At 45.1% G+C, this 19,201-nt stretch overlaps 2 long non-coding RNA genes across 2 annotated transcripts; both read left to right on the top strand.

The window, feature by feature from the left end:
- Nucleotides 1–239: 239 nt before the first annotated feature.
- LOC109944477 (uncharacterized) lies at nucleotides 240–652 on the top strand. The gene is made up of 2 exons (XR_002267514.1): nucleotides 240–301; nucleotides 464–652. It is a non-coding gene; the product is annotated as an uncharacterized lncRNA (long non-coding RNA).
- A 6,409-nt stretch (nucleotides 653–7,061) lies between these two features.
- Nucleotides 7,062–7,497, top strand: LOC103646039 (uncharacterized). The gene is made up of 3 exons (XR_561948.3): nucleotides 7,062–7,189; nucleotides 7,279–7,351; nucleotides 7,461–7,497. It is a non-coding gene; the product is annotated as an uncharacterized lncRNA (long non-coding RNA).
- Nucleotides 7,498–19,201: the final 11,704 nt, after the last annotated feature.

The raw sequence follows: 19,201 nt of genomic DNA, 5'->3' as shown, positions 1-19,201 counted from the left end.
ATAACTGCTTCAGTTAATCACATCTTTTAGTTTAGCACTATGCTATGATAGTTTACAAAGTGCATTGTTAGCTTATTTTCCCCATAGGTTCTTTAATCATATCTATTGTGCTAGATTTTACTCTGTCCCATTAGGAGACAAACAAGTTCGTTCAATAGCATATGACACTTGTATGCTGGTAAAATGATTGAATATTTTGTTTGACACCTATTGTTTGAAGGATGTAAGCAATCTCATGTACCTGTTGTTGCTCGCAAGGTTCATCCCTCACAAGTACAAGATCAAAGACTCGAAAGCTTAGGTATGAACCCATAAAACTGAATACTTAATATGGGCACACAGTGATGTTTTTACTGGATTGCATTACCCACACCCTAAGAGTACTATTGAAGAAAAGTAAACCAAGGATTTTTAAAGACATGCTGTTGGCAAAGAAAATGCTCCTAGAATTATGGTTTTGCAGGAGTGGTGGGGAGTTGACTATGAGATAAAGAATCATGCGATCCACATTTCCCTACATGGTGGAGGATACAGAGCACTCATTCCGGAGTATAATCTTGTCTTGTGTTGCCACCTATTTATCACTTGAGCATATACAATGAATGTTTCTTAAGATGTCAATATTTGCTTATAATATAGTGACTTCCCAGTATATGTTTCAGTTTTGTTTCTTGCTTAGTGACTAGAACAAAAAAACAAGTGTTCTATTGGTTTAATTAATCTAAACTGCATTGCTCAAGCAATAATTGAGTTTATTCCCTATAACTTGCAAAGTGTGGCCATGTTATGCCCTGTGGCTGTGCGTGGCCATCTGACCTCCACATCTATGTTTCCCACTGCTAGGTTGCTTTGAGTCGTGGTGGATCTCCCGGTGTGACGACATGGGGCTGGGTCTGGGAGCTCTTCTCAAATCCGCGGGCTCTCGGTCTGCTCTTCTCAATTTAGTGTTATCTTTTTCTTTTAGAACAATGCCAAAGAAACATGACAGACTGCTTTGCTTGTTTTTGACATGATGCAAAAGCAATGGAGTCTTTACTTTTAAACCTTTGTATTTTTGTTTTGATTCAATTCTGATACTGCTGAAATGTACGAATATCTATTATTTTGATGCAATAGTGGTGTTTTGCGATGTTTAACAGCTTGTGTAATCCAATTATTAACCCTGCTTTGTATAGAAGAGTTTCTTCAGAATATATCAATTCATGTATTCTCATTATGGATATTATGTGGATATTTTCTATCTATGAATGGCCCCTGCACTTTGAATCGCTTATGTCATTGTTAGCAATCACATAATATTTTTCTTTTCTCTTAGATTTAATTTGTATAATCATATAATCATTCATATATTGTTACAACAGGATTTGGTTCAGCTTCTCACTTTGTTTTAATTCTGATACTGCTGGTTCTCTTCTTGCCAGGTGCGTGCGGCCACCCGGCCGTGGACCAAGCGCCGCCGCTGCTCTTCTTGCCAGGTGCGTGCGTCTCTTCAGCTGGCCAAAATCAATCATCCCAATGCTTGTTTCTGAAGGGCAGCATGTAGCTCGAGGTGCTGGTCAAACGGAGGAATCATTCTGGTTTGGTTTCTCTTTTGTTTTTGTACATAGATGACGACGACGTGTCTCCCGATGCCTCCCCGTCACTGGCACACCTTGGCATCGATCCTCGAATCTCTACCCCCACACCCACATCTCCCCGCTGCCGAACCAGCCCCGATTTGCCACCATGGACGTCGATGACGTATCACCCAATGTCTCCCTGTCTCTGGCGCACCCAGGCGATGCGAGCCCCAGCTCCAACACTAGGAACAATCTGCCCGCTGATGTGGGGTATGTATGTGATTTTTTTACTGTGTTACTTCAACAGCTACGGTTTGCAAGACCTTACTGAATCTTTATCTCAATCAGTTTGACATCTACACATGGTCGTGGTACAGGGTGTACTGGAAGCAATTCAAATCAGCTGTGCTGGTTATCCGGCGAAGAGGACATTAAGATGAGTTCATTGATCGGTTTGGAATGCTTGCACCAGACCTTGACGACAGGTATAATGCTCTAGCTGTTGAATTTAAGTAGATCATGTAAATAGGTTTGCAACTCTCAAGTGAGATATGTATATTAGTTACACTGGTTTTTCTGCATGACGGTTAAAGTGGGCTTAATGCATTTGCAACGATGAGAAGGCCACCTGCAGTGGTATGTGATAGAATGGTATTGAAAGGATATCAGGTAGCCTATGATCTTTTTCATATACAGAACTTTATTTTTCAAGATATTTTTTCAATACCTCAAATTAGTTATATATATCAGATAGGGAAATACTCTCCTCGAGTTGGTTTGCTAGAAATACTCTCCTCCACTATGTAGGCCACTGAGTTGTTTTGTCAATTATCCTTTGCTTTGCCAATCAATTATGCGAAGACATATCAGATTGGCCACATGAATTTGGTTTGGTAGAATCACCATAAAATATATGGTGTTTATCTATGCCTATTAGGCAGTAAGCATTTTATTACACTATACTCTTCTCATTCAGATCTGAACATTTTGCAGTTGCAAAGGGAATCTCAATTAAAAGGATTGACGAGCTTAAGTTTCTTTGTGAACCAGGTATTTTCTTAACAATTTCATTTGACCCATATGTCATCCCTGACTACACTCATCCTAGAGTGTTTACTGAAAGCGAGCTACTATTGAAAAGGGAGTGTCTGATGCCTCTCGGGATGTAGATTCTAAGGAAACTCATGACTATGTGCAAGAAGGTGAAAACAAGGTTGGCATGTCATTTCTATTTTATTTTTGTCTTCCTATTCACCTTTTCTTTTGCTGATTACTCTTACATCTAAATCCTTGAAATTTCTTTTTGTGTGAATTTTCTGTGGTTAAACACCGAGCATGCTTTATGTGTTATGCTTACTGCTATTTTTTCCCTTGTGTGAGATTCCAGTAATAGTAGTGGTATGGTAGATGTTCAAAAGCTCCTCATTTTTATTCTCTGTCCATGTTAATTTTAAGTGAGTATGTAACTATATTACATCAGTAATGAGTCATGAAAATTTGTGGTTGAGTTCCCCTTATCACTATTCGGTGATTGTAGTCTCTTGATATAACAACTTTCGATAGCTGTTAGAGTGTCATGGAATGAAAAAAAGAGAGACCAACTTAGGAGTTAATAGTTGGCTACTTGGCTTTATATTAAGGCACTCATTTTTATGCATTTTTCTTGGTTAAATTGACATGAATGAAAACTATCATAGTGTACTGAGTAAATACATCTAAACTTGATGGAATAAATACATATGAATGATTATACCAAGCTAAAAGGACTATTGTAACTGCCAGTACACAAATTATAGAAGGAGCATACCCAACAAAAGAGTGCACTAATAAAGCTGTGCAAGGTGATCAATGTGACAATTGCAGACACATGTTGAATCCAACTGAACTAATTGATCCAAAGTGTAAGGTAAGCATATCCAGTACTTACTGTACACTGTCATTTTTCGTCTGGATTGATTGTTAGTTATGATAGGCAAGGATACTACTATACTTATAGAAACCAACCCTAGATCATCCTTGCCTATATATGCATATGTATTCCACATCCCTAATGACTGTTCTTTTCCCATGCAATTATCTTCCTTTCATGTGATACTATGCTCTTGTCATTCTACTCTGAAGAAGCGGTGGACATGCCATGTTGTGTGGAGTCTAGCTCCATTTGTTAAAAATTTACTAAGCAGTCACATTGATTTAATACTTTTTCTTCTTTTAAAATATGTAGGGATTAGCTACAAAATATCGACGGTTCATGATCTATGTTCATGCAAAAGGAATGATTGTGGATGATGAATATGTCATTCTGGGTTCAGCAAACATCAACCAGAGATCCCTGGCTGGTTCTAGATACTGAAATCGCAATGGGTGCATACCAGCCTCATTATGCATGGTCTACAAAGAATGGACATCCTGACGGCCAGGTTGACTTCTTTCTACCAAATTTACTTATCTAAATTTGGTTTCTGAGCAAATCCAACCATCCCTCTGAGGAACCCATCCAATGATTTTTCATGTCAACATTATTATGATGTTGGTATTGCCATTTCTTGTCTCCTGTGCAGCCTTCTGTCATGCTTGTTCTTTATATTTATTTGCTATGAGGACTCCTATTAGGACGCTATCTTAAGGGTATGATGTAGTTTAACCCTTCTGATTATATATGTGACCGTATCTTCATAGCTTTCTAACCTTGAGGATACAGTATGTTAAATTTGACATTGTCAATATAAGTTCAGACTTAGGTGTATTACACTGGGGGAGGTGTGTGCGTGTATTTTTGCTTGTGATTCATCAAAATATGTTCCTTCTTAAAGCACAAACATTGTACACTTCCAGAATAGCTTTAGGCTTGTTGTCACATTTGTAATGTATATGTATGCTACCTTCGTTAAAGGTTAAAATAAAGTTTTAACCTTATTTTGGGAGGGAGTATCACGAAATGCCATAGAAATTTGGATTTAGTAACTATGTTCATGATTTCCTTCATGTTACAGGCCCACACAATGGAGATGATGTATACAATAATTGCAGATGAGTTCAAGTCAATGGACAATAAGGACATGCGCCCTGAAGATTACTTGAACTTCTTTTGTCTTGGAAACCGGGAAGAACCACCATCTAATGGCAGCCCAGAATCAGAGAAATCTACAGATAAAAGGTCAGAGGTAGTCTGTTTTTGCATTTTTCCTTATTCTTAAGGGTATGGCTTAGCTCAACCCTTCTGATTACACCAAAACTGAATATGGTTTCTGAGCAAATCCAAACCGTGCCTCTTACAAACCCAGCCAATGATTTGCCTGTACTACTACTACAGTAAGTAGGAGCATATATATACGATTATTTCATAAACTGAGAAATCAGAATAAAGGCATCATCAGCTGAGTCAATTACCATCAAGTTACCAATATGTTTTACTGTCATGATATATTTTGTGAGTAGCATAACTTGGGCTTGCAATTTGCTTGTTGAGTCAATTATCATCAAGTTACCAAGCTGTGGGGCTTCATTTCTTTTATTTATTATTAGCTCACAGGGCAACTAACACTTATATATGCTGAAATCATTAAAGTTCCTATGACATGCATTTGTGTGAGTAAAATTTCTATGAGAATTATATCAGTGCAAAAAATTTATGAAGTGTTGTGGTTTTCACAGAAGTATTAGGTACTCACATATATTATCAAAGGCATGTGGTTTTCAGAATGGCAGTCCTGGAGCAATATGCCCACCAGATTGATAGTTTGTTGCTGTCTGTAATAGTGTAATGAGATAACCATTATTCACTCTAACTTTGAAATCCCATACCTAAGAAAGTGAAAATTTTGGGGCACAAGGGTAATGAATGGGCATATAATGACATGAAATTAATCATTGACCACTCTAACTTTGGATCAAAGGTTCTATGCTATATTCCTTTGCAAAGGAGGTTGTTTCTGTAATTTGACTGTTTTTGAATATCTTACTATATATATATATATATTAGCAAAGACGATTCAGTCATCAGGTTAAGTAGATTGCTTGTTTGCGGCGGTCGCGACTTTCGTTGAGAGGTCACGGCGGGGTTTGCGGTGGGTGGATTGCGACGGGGCAGGCAGGCGGGCGGATTGCGGCTTTCGCGGAGCGTTCGCGGCAGGGTTTGTGGCGGGCGGGCGGATCGCGGCGGTCTGCTATTTATATAATGATAGTGGGAAGGCTTAGCAATTAGTATGATTTGTGTATGGTGAGCCCATTGCCGAATAGATTCAATGATTTGTTTACTTTTATTATCAAATATTATGTCAATCACTGTGTGTTGTGCCCTGTGCTGCAGTTTTTTACATGTGCCATGAATTGTTATGCATTTCCTAAAACAGCCTTCCCTTTACCTCCTACGTATGATCCCTTTATTATTTTCCTTTCAGGTTTTCTCGGCTTTTGGGTATGTTCATAAAATAGTCACCTTTGAAAAGGCTGCAGGTTTTCAGGTCAGGTTAAAGTTACTTGCTTCAAATACTTAGTAATTTTGAAATGAACATCAAGAGCCTTATCTTATTCTTTCTAGCAGGCATTGATCCAGTACACTGATGCGGCTACTGCTTCAGATGTTAGAGAATCCTTAGATGGAAGGAGCATCCCAAGGTGACATTGTGTGGCCTTCCCTTTGTCATCCATTCTTGTTGTTTGTTGTACTTTCTTATGCTTGTTATAAATTGAATTTTCCTTTGGACCTTTATCATAGTTACTTGCTTCCGGAGCATGTAACATCCTGCTGCTTGCGAATTTCGTTTTCTGCACATAAGGATTTGAACATCAAGTTTCAGTTGAACCACAACAGGTAATGCCCATAATTTGTTTTCATGGAGTTATTCATTATTATTTCTGATGTAAGATCCATCCTTTTGTCCCATGTTCTCTTCAGTTTGATCATTCACTACTTTATGGTGTTCTTGGATAGAAGTGCTTGGAAAGAACCTATCCACGTGCCCAAACCGTGATTAGGCCTTTTTCTTTTTAGTGCTCTCAAAAGCTTTTCCCCCTCCGCTTTGTTTGTCTTTCTCTTTTTGGTGACTTCTTGTTGGTTTTCAACTCCAGCCTACCCCAACTTGCTTTGGGGTTATGTTGATGTTGGTGTTGTCATTTAAGCATCTCTATCTATCCCAGTCCCCACTTACGTGGGAGCCTCTTGCACTGGGCCTGCCCTTTTTATCTATTCCAATAACTAATTATTGTGGAGTAACCATTTGATTTGTTTTTCAACTTCATTCTTCATTGTCTGATTTAAATTAAACTTAAATGGGCATGCTGGTTACTAATGTTTTATTTCATTATTCTTTACCATAGTTTCCTCTTATAATGGATAATATCTGATGTTATGTTTCTTTCACCAGTGCAAATTTGCTCATGTTACATTCATTAAGCCAGAATACCTCCAAGATTCAGATATTGTAATGAACAGATTCCATGTGAGATATGTTTTCCTTTAGGCGAAAGAATCCTTTCGCAAGAACATTCATTGTAACATTGAAGTATTGTATAAGCTTTTCCTGGTATTGTTTTAGAAACAGAGACATGTTTATGAAGGTTGGGAACAACACCTTGGATTGGAGCATACAACCACTGCCCCAAAAAGGTCCTACTTAGGCAACAACCAGGTATCATGCTTAAGAATGCACACAATAAAAGACTTTACTGTTGCATAAAAGTTGAACATATTCTGATTCTGATACTAGAGCAATTACAGAACCGCCATTCTTTTGAGAAGCCTGTGAGGATTTACAACTAAAGCTGGGAATACTTTTTACATGTGATGAATGGTGAGTAACCTCCTTGTTAATTGAAAATAGATGGTTAGTATTAGGATCATCTTTTTTTAATGTCCTGAAGTATGTCTGAACTAAAGCTGGGAATGCTTTCAAACTGCAGATGAACAGGATATGAAGGCAGCCTTGTTCCAAAAGCAATGGTGATGTACATGGAGCTTTTGCATAGAGTAGTTTATGTGGCAGTTATCTCAAGAATTTTCATCTGGTGGATGTACAGGGTTCGTATAGCAACATTTCCTTGTAGAAAGTTGAAGTTGTATATCGAGGGTGGATTTACCTGTGTTTATCTTTTCGACCCCAAGCCTCTGGGAAGCTGTGAACCATAGCCTCATGAAATATGCTTGCTGTTGATTCAGTGTTTGTGTTTTTTTCTTGTTTGTCATTATTGTGCACTCGCTTTTAATATAACACATATTTTGTATATAAGTTACCGTGGTATTATATGTCCCCGTTGCAACGCACGGGCACTCACCTAGTCATCAATGATGGCTCCAACAAAATAAAGTAATTCATGTGGTCTGTTAAGCATAATTACTTGTTGGAGCAATTAATAAGAATGCGTGCATACTCCCTCTAGTTTCAAAATTATTGACGTTTTGGACATAATCTCACGTACCAAGGAGCCGCTTTTTTAATCAATTTTTTGAATCGCTATGTCACTGCCTGCGTTGGCGTTAAAAAATATTTAGAGGGCTCCTGCGCCGGTTAGAAAAACATCCGGTGTGAAAATTTGGTGGGAAAGCACTACTGCACGAGCAAACAACAGAGTTGTTTAATGGAAAATCTTGGAAGCAAGCAGTCTAAGTTCTTTAATGTGTGGTCTTGGAAGCAAACTAAACGAGCTTGCAAGGGCAAAATTGTCTACAGTTGCATGGAAAAGTTAAAACGTCAAGAATTACTATCCACAACTTAAATACCTCAAACGTCAAGAATTTTGGAACCAGATGACTCATGCTAGTATTGATGTGTTGGTGTGCCCCTGTTGTGCGCTTGTGCCCCCAACGCCATGTGCGCGTGTGTGGGACTACGAGTGTGGCGTGTCTTGTATGTGGGCTATGACTTGCGTGGATGCAAATAAGCTATCGCTAGACTAGGTCATATATACACTGGGGTGGGAGCCCACGGAAGTGGGGGGCCGAGCGGTTGCCCCCTCTCGCCGCCTCGGCACGACCCTTTATATACTCAAGAGATAATCATTAGCAAGGTGTGTGTGTGTGTATATATATATATATAAAGGTACTAGATTTATTGTAGACGTTGTCATCGTCTCTCTAGGGTTGTGGCCATCTAACACGTTCTTTTCTCTCGTATGTCCTGTGGTGCTACCACACATGTATCATGAGTCTCATCACCATATATGTGGACACAATGGAGATGTCGTTGGTGTTATGATTGTAATCACCAACGAACATGAGGAACATGAGTGAACGTGTTGCTGTTACTGGTACGTGTTGTTCTTCTGTTGCGTTGTGTGTCTAGTGGTAACAATCCATTGTTCCCTACTTGCATATTATCTGGGTTGAATGTGGTTGATATGCTAGCATATAGTGTATCTATTTCCCTACGGTGACATTGTAGTCGTACATGCATAATTTTTTTATCTAGTGGTTTGCATACAAGTAATATGCCAAAGGTTGAATCTACGTGTTGTTGGTTGTAGATATTAATTGGGACAGATGAGGTAGTTATCGATATAGTCGCATATCTTGTTTTGCCCCAAGCAACTGGTATCCCTGTTGGAGCGAAGACCGAACACAACCTCGATTAGACTAACCCGGCTACAATTAAACATGTTTTGGCGCACGTGTAAGTAGCGAAGGGTACTTCGACCCGTACCAGCGTCGAAGTCCTCAACCACGACCTTCGGAAAGGCACGAGGCGAAGGGTCATGCTAGAAGAAGGGGGCTTGCTGCAACCCCCCATACGTGCCACGAAGGCTCAACTTTTCCCTCGACAGCGAAGTCCAAGCCTCGGCGAGGCCAAGGCCGCAACTCGACGAGGTCAAGGGTGCAACTCGACAAAGTCAGGGGTGCAACTCGCGAACAAAGGCCACGCCCGTTTACGGTGGCACCAGGGCTCTGCTCACCTTCGATACAAGAGACGTCGACCTCCACAGTGTGTCCCATGCAGATGCGTTAGTTATAAATTATGAGTTGCACGATGGGAACAACACAAAATCCTCATCGATAACAACAATCAAGCCGATATCATATTCCTGCCTGCCTTTGACCGTATGGGCATAAACCACACCTTGCTCAAGCCAGCACATATGAAGCGTCCCGATCCTTTGGGACTCAAATGTGAATTAATTACTAGTCCCAGGAGGCTAGTAAACACATTCCTTACTTCAAATAGTACAGAGTTTAGATAAATTTATTACAATACCAGGGTACAAGCTCGAGGGAGCCAAATAGAGAAGCGCAGAAGGAAAAATACACTAGCCCAAGCCACAGGCAGAACTGGGTGCAGACACAGCCCTCTTAATCAAGCATAGCAGAAAAGAAGTCCTCGGCTGCTGAAAAACATAAATAAATCTGGGTGAATACACTAGGTATTCCGCAAGCCCACCCCGCTCCCGTAGAGAGAAAGAGACCTATGATGTACATGCTCAATTTGGTGGAGTTGTAGTCACTCATCATTTTCTTAGAGAGAGGCAGTTGCTTGAAGGTTTTCCCATGATATTATAAGTAACCAAAAACTCAACCACCACTGAGCTTCCCGCTCCAGTGGCTTTGTTTCTTCTTTAAAACCTTTTTAAACACACCTTTTTCCTTGTTAAGAAATTTAGAGAAAAAGTTCTAATTGCCATGCCATACCAGACCCATCCATACCGGTGGACACGGACTATTCGAATAGATTTCAACTCTGCGCAGAGGGGTACACTTTACCCACTAGCCCGGTTTCTGCGATCTCACCGTCGCGAGACCCGAATGCCGGATCTCTTTCCTTACTCGTGCATCCTAACCTCAACGGTTATCCGGAAGGAGTCAGGCCACCACCATGCCCAAACCGGACAAAACTTTCCCCCTCCTTATCCTCCCGGTGCTCCCCAGCCTTCTTAACCCTGGGGTCGGACCACACGAGTTCGGATTGAGTGACTGCCCACACAGTCTCGAGTGGTTGTACGACAAAGGAGTACAAGTAGTGAAAATGACAAACCGGTCCTTATATGAGGGGACAATCCTTCTGCTCACGCCTAAACCAGCTGAGCCAACACCTTAGGCCCTCCCCTAAACCAGGGAGTCCCTGATCATCCCACTCCTAGGGTGATGAGGGTGAGCACCCTTCATCGCAAAACTTTTCAAGAAGAGACTTTATTAGGGGAAACACTTTGCCCTTCTTTCCAAACCACATTACGTACCCAGAAAGTATATGATAATGCGGGCCATCTCTCACTCACAATGCAATATTTCCCCGTGATTCCTGGCCTAGGCAGTAGTAGAGAGAATAGGTAATTTATGCATCAAGGGAAGGATGGACTTGCCTTCGTCGAAGCTTTCCTGGCACAGAAGTCCTACTTCCGGAAGTTCGGGCTCTGGTCCCTCTTCCGGGGCTACGGGTTCTGGATCAACGATCCCCGCTTCTTCTAGGAAAACAGGCAATAAAACAATACATCAACAGGGATTTACAAATTATAGTGTGTCATTTTCTAACATCAATGTTGTATGAGATCTTTAGAAATTATTTGGATAATTTTTGGTGCAAAAAATATTGAAGAAATACTAATTAAATGGAAAAGGGGGGGAGAAAAGGAGAAGGGATTTCCCCTTATCTGGGCTGGGGGCAAGAATTCTAGCCCACCCCGGGCGCGAGCGCGCGCGCGGAGGCGCTTTCGGCCCAGCGGCGGCCCACGAGCGGGGAAACGGCGCGGCCGTGGGAGGGGGAGACGGCGTTGCGCAGGGCCCGCTTGCCAGCGAGAGGGGGGGAAGGAACGGCGTCAGGTTGACGGGGGGGGTGAACCGGCCGTCCGCGGGGAGGACCGGCCGCCGGTGAGCTCGGCGGCGGTTCGCCGCCGGTGGCCCGGTTCTAGGACAATGCGCAGGTGTCTTAGCACGGGGAGGGGATGGCGGACCTAGAGGTGGGCTTAATTTGGCCAGAGGAGGTCGGGAGGGGGCTGCCTACGGGGAGGTGGCGGAGCTTCGCGGCGGGGTTACCGCCGGTGAGCTCTGGGCGAGCCGTCGAGGTGGGGGAGGGGTGTATTGTGTTCGCGGCAAGGTGAGGAAGTTGCTAGGCTAACTCAATTGCTTGCTGGGCTAACCGAGAGGGAGAGAGAAGAGGGGGATGGACTCACCGGAGAGGGGGAAGATGGCGGCGCTTCGCGGCTTGGGCTCGGGCGAGGGGAGGAGGGTGGTGGTCGAGGCTGGTGCGAGGAAGAAGGGGCTCGGGGCGAGCTTTTTATAGGCGCGCAGGGGCGAGGGGAGCGGTGGAGCTCCCTGACTCCGGCGAGCTTCCCGGTGCCGCCATTAATGGCGCACAGCGCCGCCGAGGGGACGCTACGGCGGGGCAGTACTGGCGAGGACGCTGGTCAAGGGGAGGAGGACGGAGCGGTGCCAAACTTCCCTGTGCGGCGAGGAGACGGCGATGAAGAGACGGCGGTGAAGGACGGCAGTGAAGGGACGGCGGGGCGTCGTATGCGGGGAGGATGACGAAGCGGCTGACCGGTGGGGCCGGTCTGCCAGTGAGAGAGGTCCGCGCGCGCGAGAGAGGGGCGGGGCGCTGACGGGCGGGGTCGGGCTGTCAGCGGGCAGGAGTGGCGCGCGGTTTGGGCCGCCTGGGCCGGAAAGAGAGGGGAGGAAGGCGGGCGCGCGCGAGCTGGGCTGGAAGTTGGCCCAGCCGCGAGAGGGGAGAGGGATTTCCTTATTCTTTTCTTTTTCTAATTATTTCCTTTTTCTTTTCTACTTTTGTGTCATTTTGTTTCTTTTTCTCTTAACAAAAATTCTCTAAATGAACTTGGTGATAAATGTGGTCTATGTGAGGTGCTTCAAATCAGTTTAAGTATATGCAAATGATTGGGTGACCTAGGGGTAGGGTTAGGGAGAAGAATAAAACCTAAAAGGGGGGGATTAGGGGGGTTTAGGGTTTCAAACCTGGGTTGGGATTTTGGAATGTTACAAACCTACCCCACTTAAAGGAATCTCGCCCTCGAGATTTAGACTGTATTTGGGAAAAGGTAAGGGTATTCCCTCCTCAAGAAGTCCTCACTCTCCCAGGTGGCTTCCTCTTCCCCATCTCTGCTCCACTGAACCTTACAGAGCTTCACTTCTGAATTGCGGGTCCTTCTGACTGCTGAGTCGAGAATCTTCACTGGCTTTTCCCGGTACTGGAGATCTTTTTGAATCTGAATTGCTTCTGCCTCGATACGGGTTTCTGGTACTTTTAGGCATTTGCGGAGTTGGGACACATGGAACACATTGTGAATATCTGACATGGATTCTGGTAGCTCAAGACGGTATGCCACGGGTCCTATTCGGGAAATGATAGGGTAAGGACCGACGAAACGGGGTGCTAGCTTTCCTTTCATCTGAAACCTCTTGACACCACGCATTGGGGAAACCTTGAGATAAACAAAATCTCCTTCCTCAAATCTGAGTTCCCTTCGCCTATTGTCTGCGTAACTCTTCTGTCGACTCTGAGCTTCAAGTAACCTTCTGCGGATCAAAGCAACTTTTTCTTCGGCTTCTTTAACAAAGTCGGGTCCTTCTAGTGTCCTCTCCCCTACATTGGACCACATTAGGGGAGTCTGGCATTTTCTTCCATACAGTGCTTCGAATGGTGACATTTTGATGCTGGCTTGATGGCTGTTGTTGTATGAGAATTCGGCGTACGGTAAACTAGACTCCCAATCTCTGTCGAAGGCTAACACGCAGGCCCTGAGTAAATCTTCGAGGACTTTGTTGACTCTTTCTGTTTGACCATCTGACTGGGGGTGATAAGCAGTGCTGAAATCTAACTTGGTGCCCATTGCTTGCTGAAGGCCCTTCCAAAATTTTGAAGTGAACTGCGTTCCTCTATCTGATACTATCTTCCGTGGAATGCCATGCAGCCTGACTATCTCCTTAAGGTATAATCGGGCGAGGGCTGCTCCTCCAAAGGTGGTCTTTACTGGAATGAAATGGGCCACCTTGGTGAGACGATCGATGATTACCCATATGGAATCATTTCCTCTTTGTGATCTGGGTAGTCCGGTTACGAAATCCATGCCTATTTCTTCCCACTTCCATTCGGGTATTGGGAGGGGTTGAAGTAGGCCTGCAGGCTTCTGATGTTCGGCCTTTGTTCGCTGGCAGGTGTCACATCGGGCCACATACTGTGCTATTTCCCTCTTCATCCCTTTCCACCAATATCTGGCCTTAAGGTCTAGGTACATCTTGGTGGTCCCTGGGTGGATAGAGTAAGCTGAGTTGTGGGCTTCATTGAGCAGGGTTTCTCGTGTTTATCCCACTGGTACGCACAGGCGATCCCTGAACCAGAGGGTTCCTTGATTATCTGCCCTGAGGTCCGGAAGTTGCTCCTTTCGTGCTCTTTCCATAAGCTTGGTTGTTTCTGCGTCCATGCGTTGGGCCTTGCATATGAGATCTTCTAGATTGGGCTTGACTTCCAGGCTACCGTTGTCTCCCAGACATGCATTTAGCTGAGCAGATTCTTTCTTCCAATCTTCCAGAAAGTTTGCTCCCTTAATCCCAAAGGGTTTTCTGCTGAGGGCGTCAGCTACCACGTTGGCCTTTCCGGGGTGGTAGTGGATTTTGAGGTCATAATCTTTGATCAATTCGAGCCACCTTCTTTGACGGAGGTTGAGGTCCGGCTGCGTGAAAATATACTTTAGACTCTTGTGATCAGTGAAGATGTGGCTTTTGTTCCCAATCAGATAATGCCTCCAAATTTTTAGGGCGTGCACTATGGCTGCCAATTCCAGATCGTGGGTAGGGTAGTTCTGTTCGTGCGGCTTGAGTAAGCGAGATGCATAAGCAATGACTTTCTCATTTTGCATTAAGACACACCCTAAGCCTTGCTTGGAAGCATCACAAAAGATGACGAAATCCTGGTGTATGTCTGGCAGAGTCAGGACTGGTGCAGTTGTAAGTTTCTCCTTGATGATTTGGAAACTTTCTTCACGCTTGGGAGTCCACACAAACTTATTGTCCTTTTTGAGAAGTTCGGTCAAGGGCTTTGCTATGCTGGAGAATCCCTTGATAAAACGGCGGTAATACCCTGCCATTCCCAGAAAGCTTCGTACTTCGCTGACATTGGATGGTTGCTTCCAATTTGAGACAGCTTCTACCTTGGATGGGTCCACTTCTATCCCTTCTGCAGTCAAGATATGCCCTAGGAAAGCTATCTTCTCCAACCAAAACTCACACTTGCTGAGCTTCGCATAAAGTTGATGCGCTCTGAGTCTTCCGAGGACGATTCGAAGGTGATGCTCATGGTCCTTGCGATTCTTTGAATAAATAAGGATGTCGTCGATGAAGACCACGACAAACTTATCCAATTCTTCCATAAACACCTTATTCATGAGGTTCATGAAAAAGGCGGGTGCGTTGGTTAGTCCAAATGGCATCACTGTGAACTCATACTGCCCATATCTGGTGACGAATGCAGTTTTCTGAATGTCTGCCTCTTTGATTCTCAGTTGGTGATACCCTGACCTGAGGTCTATCTTGGAGAAGTATTTGGCTCCTTGTAGTTGGTCGAAGAGGTCATCGATCCGAGGAAGAGGGTACTTATTATTGATTGTAACCTCGTTCAAGGATCGATAATCAATACACATCCTCATACTCCCATCCTTTTTGGTAACGAAAAGAACGGGTGCTCCCCAGGGAGACGAACTGGGACGGATGTACCCTTTTTTGTTGTAGTTCCGAAATCTGAAGCTTCAATTCTGCCAACTCAGTGGGGGCCATGCGGTATGGTCTCTTTGCAATGGGTGCAGTGCCGGGAATGAGATCTATATAGAACTCTACTTCTCTTTCTGGTGGCATCCCGGGCAGCTCTTCTGGAAATACATCTTCAAATTCCTTGATTACAGACATGCTTTCTACTGCCAGATTAAATATCATTGGGTCATTTGCGGGCGGTTGGGCTTGACAGGAAACTGCCTTTCCTTGGTGATCTATGAGAAGAACAGTCTTGCTTGCGCAGCTGATAACACCCTTGTGCTTAGCTAGCCAATCCATTCCTAGGATTACATCAATTCCTTGGGATGGCAAGATGGTTAGGTCTGCCAGGAACACTACCCCACTTAAAAGAATTCTGACTTGGGAACACCTGAGTTTGCACAGAAGGTCTGACCCCGGGGTTCGGGTGACCAAAGGGATAGCTAGAGGTGTAGAGGGTATGCCATGTTTCTCCACAAACTTAGCGGCTATAAATGAGTGGGATGCTCCTGAATCAAAAAGCACAGAAGCGGGAGTAAATTCAACGAGGAACTCACCGAGCACTACTCCCGGGGCTTGCTGGGCTTCCTGCGCGTCGACGTGGTTGACCCGGGCCCTGCCCTGGTACTGAGTCCTGCTCTGCTGGCTGTTGGAGGGGAGCGCCTTGGGGGTGGGTGCTGATGGAACCTTGGGGCCATTCACCGAGTTGGAGTAGGTTGGCCCTGGTGCCTTCAACTGGGGGCAGTTGTTTTTGAAATGACTGGGGTCCCCGCAGTGCCAACAGGCGTTTGCTGGCGGCTGGTTGCTTGCAACGGAAGGTGCCTGATGGGAGCTCTGACTCTGCTGACTGAAGCGTGATGGAGAGGGCCCAGATTGTTTATGAAAGCTTGGACCCCTGGGTGGGAGCCCAAAGGGTCGAGCTCTCTGGTGACGTTCTTGCTGTTGTGCTCGGAGGACCTGGAACTTTCTCTTGATGTGCCCTTTTTCTTCCTCTTTTGCTCTCTCCACTTGAATAGCTTTGTTGGAAAGGTGAGAGAAGCTGTGGAAGTCCTGGCTGGCGAGGATGGTCTTAAGCTCGGGTCTTAACCCTCTCAGAAAACGAGCCATCTTTCTGGCCTCGGTGCTGACATCCTCGGGCGCGTAGCGGGCCAACTCTGTGAACTTGTGCACATATTCACTGACTGTTCTTCCGCCTTGGGTTAGCTCCCGGAACTCATCTTCCTTGAGTTGCACTATCCCCTGGGGTACGTGGTGCTCACGGAAGGCTGCTTCAAATTCTGCCCAAGTAGCGTCTCTGATGGCTTCACTGAAAGTGTCCCACCATGCTAAAGCCATTCCTGAAAGCTGATGAGCTGCCAGCTGAACACGTTGATTCTCAGGACAAGCGATGGCTTCCAACTTCCTCTTGATTGTGCGAAGCCAGTCATTTGCATCGAGGGGATTGCTGGACCCCGCGAATGTGGGCGGCTTCAGTCTCAGGAATTCTCCCATCCTGTCCTGGGGCCTTCCACCGCCTGGGCGCTGGTTCTCCAGGCTTCGAGTGAGGACTTCAATGAGTCTGGTTTGATTGGCCAGAATTTGGGCTAGGTCTAGTGGTAGTTCTGGAGGTGCGGGGAGGTGGGTCTCACCCCCTTCTCCGCCAGCCTCCCCCTCAGCTCCTAGAGGAAGTCTTGCTCCAATCCCGGAGGCGGTAGGCGTGGTTCTATCCGAAGCCATCTGCCATGGGAAGAGAGTTGCTATTATGCACATGCCATTTTTTTTCTAGTTATTTTATTCATTACATCAAGCCATTACATTACATAGCATACCACTACCACAAGCTTATTACACACGAGTGCTACCTAGGGTACCCCCGAACTCTTTCTCTAAGGTGTCACCAAATTCCAAGAGAAGGTCATCAAGACTGGCCAGGGACATGTCCTCGGGGTCGGACTGGTTCCTGGGAGGGTTCTCTTCCTGCTGCTCAGTCTGACATCCTTGGCTTTTGGTCTTCTTGCGGGTTTTTCTTGCGGGGGCGAGCTTCTTCAGTTTCTTGTCGTAGTCCAATTTGAGGGTGCGGTAAGCTTCACGGGTATTGGCCTCTTCGCCTTCAGCTAGCGAGAGGCTCTCTTGAAGGGACGCTTTTTCTTCTGAAAGTTCCCTGACTTTCTGCTCCAGGCATTCCACCTGGGAGGTTAGGGAGGTGCAGTGGAGGGCGAGGTCATCATATTGGTTATCAAGGGTATGAAGGTATCCTGCCATGTAGACAATGGTGGGATCATTCTCAATAGGATCTCCTCCTGATAGGGCCTGAAGTCTTTTCCTCCAGGTGGGGGTATTCTTGTTGCTGGGTGGAAAGTAGCGAAGGGGGGTTTCAATGATTACTTTGTTGTAGTTCTGACAAAGCTGTCGAAGGGCTTTTCGGGCGACATTTTGGCAAGCATCTAGGAAATGGGCTCCGGTAAAAGTGACTTGGAAGGAACGTTGGTTGGGATAGCTTTGGCTTTCCCCCAGGTAGACTGCCATAGAGCATTTTATCATTCCGCCCTCGAGATGTTCCGTCCAGACGTATTCCGGCTTCTTACGGATTCCCATGCGGAGCGCACAGCTTCGCAAAAGGCGTGGGAACCCTTCCACTTCCGAGCAGTAGGATGACTTAATGGCCAGAGAGGCTTCCATCTGGAATAGGAAAAGAAGGGTCTTGTTAAAATCGGGGAAGAGAAAACTTTTCTTGAGGTAAGAGGTATTTTCTTTTTAGAGTAAGTTTTAGGGTCAGGGCTGCGACCTACGGCCAGTCCAATGGGCTTTGATACCACCTGAAGCGTCCCGATCCTTTGGGACTCAAATGTGAATTAATTACTAGTCCCAGGAGGCTAGTAAACACATTCCTTACTTCAAATAGTACAGAGTTTAGATAAATTTATTACAATACCAGGGTACAAGCTCGAGGGAGCCAAATAGAGAAGCGCAGAAGGAAAAATACACTAGCCCAAGCCACAGGCAGAACTGGGTGCAGACACAGCCCTCTTAATCAAGCATAGCAGAAAAGAAGTCCTCGGCTGCTGAAAAACATAAATAAATCTGGGTGAATACACTAGGTATTCCGCAAGCCCACCCCGCTCCCGTAGAGAGAAAGAGACCTATGATGTACATGCTCAATTTGGTGGAGTTGTAGTCACTCATCATTTTCTTAGAGAGAGGCAGTTGCTTGAAGGTTTTCCCATGATATTATAAGTAACCAAAAACTCAACCACCACTGAGCTTCCCGCTCCAGTGGCTTTGTTTCTTCTTTAAAACCTTTTTAAACACACCTTTTTCCTTGTTAAGAAATTTAGAGAAAAAGTTCTAATTGCCATGCCATACCAGACCCATCCATACCAGTGGACACGGACTATTCGAATAGATTTCAACTCTGCGCAGAGGGGTACACTTTACCCACTAGCCCGGTTTCTGCGATCTCACCGTCGCGAGACCCGAATGCCGGATCTCTTTCCTTACTCGTGCATCCTAACCTCAACGGTTATCCGGAAGGAGTCAGGCCACCACCATGCCCAAACCGGACAAAACTTTCCCCCTCCTTATCCTCCCGGTGCTCCCCAGCCTTCTTAACCCTGGGGTCGGACCACACGAGTTCGGATTGAGTGACTGCCCACACAGTCTCGAGTGGTTGTACGACAAAGGAGTACAGGTAGTGAAAATGACAAACCGGTCCTTATATGAGGGGACAATCCTTCTGCTCACGCCTAAACCAGCTGAGCCAACACCTTAGGCCCTCCCCTAAACCAGGGAGTCCCTGATCATCCCACTCCCAGGGTGATGAGGGTGAGCACCCTTCATCGCAAAACTTTTCAAGAAGAGACTTTATTAGGGGAAACACTTTGCCCTTCTTTCCAAACCACATTACGTACCCAGAAAGTATATGATAATGCGGGCCATCTCTCACTCACAATGCAATATTTCCCCGTGATTCCCGGCCTAGGCAGTAGTA

This window comes from Zea mays, chromosome 2 (genome assembly GCF_902167145.1).
Source record: "Zea mays cultivar B73 chromosome 2, Zm-B73-REFERENCE-NAM-5.0, whole genome shotgun sequence".
Taxonomy (NCBI): domain Eukaryota; kingdom Viridiplantae; phylum Streptophyta; class Magnoliopsida; order Poales; family Poaceae; genus Zea; species Zea mays.
Note: the sequence above shows the minus strand (reverse complement) of the source record. Positions and strands in the feature narration are given on the sequence as shown.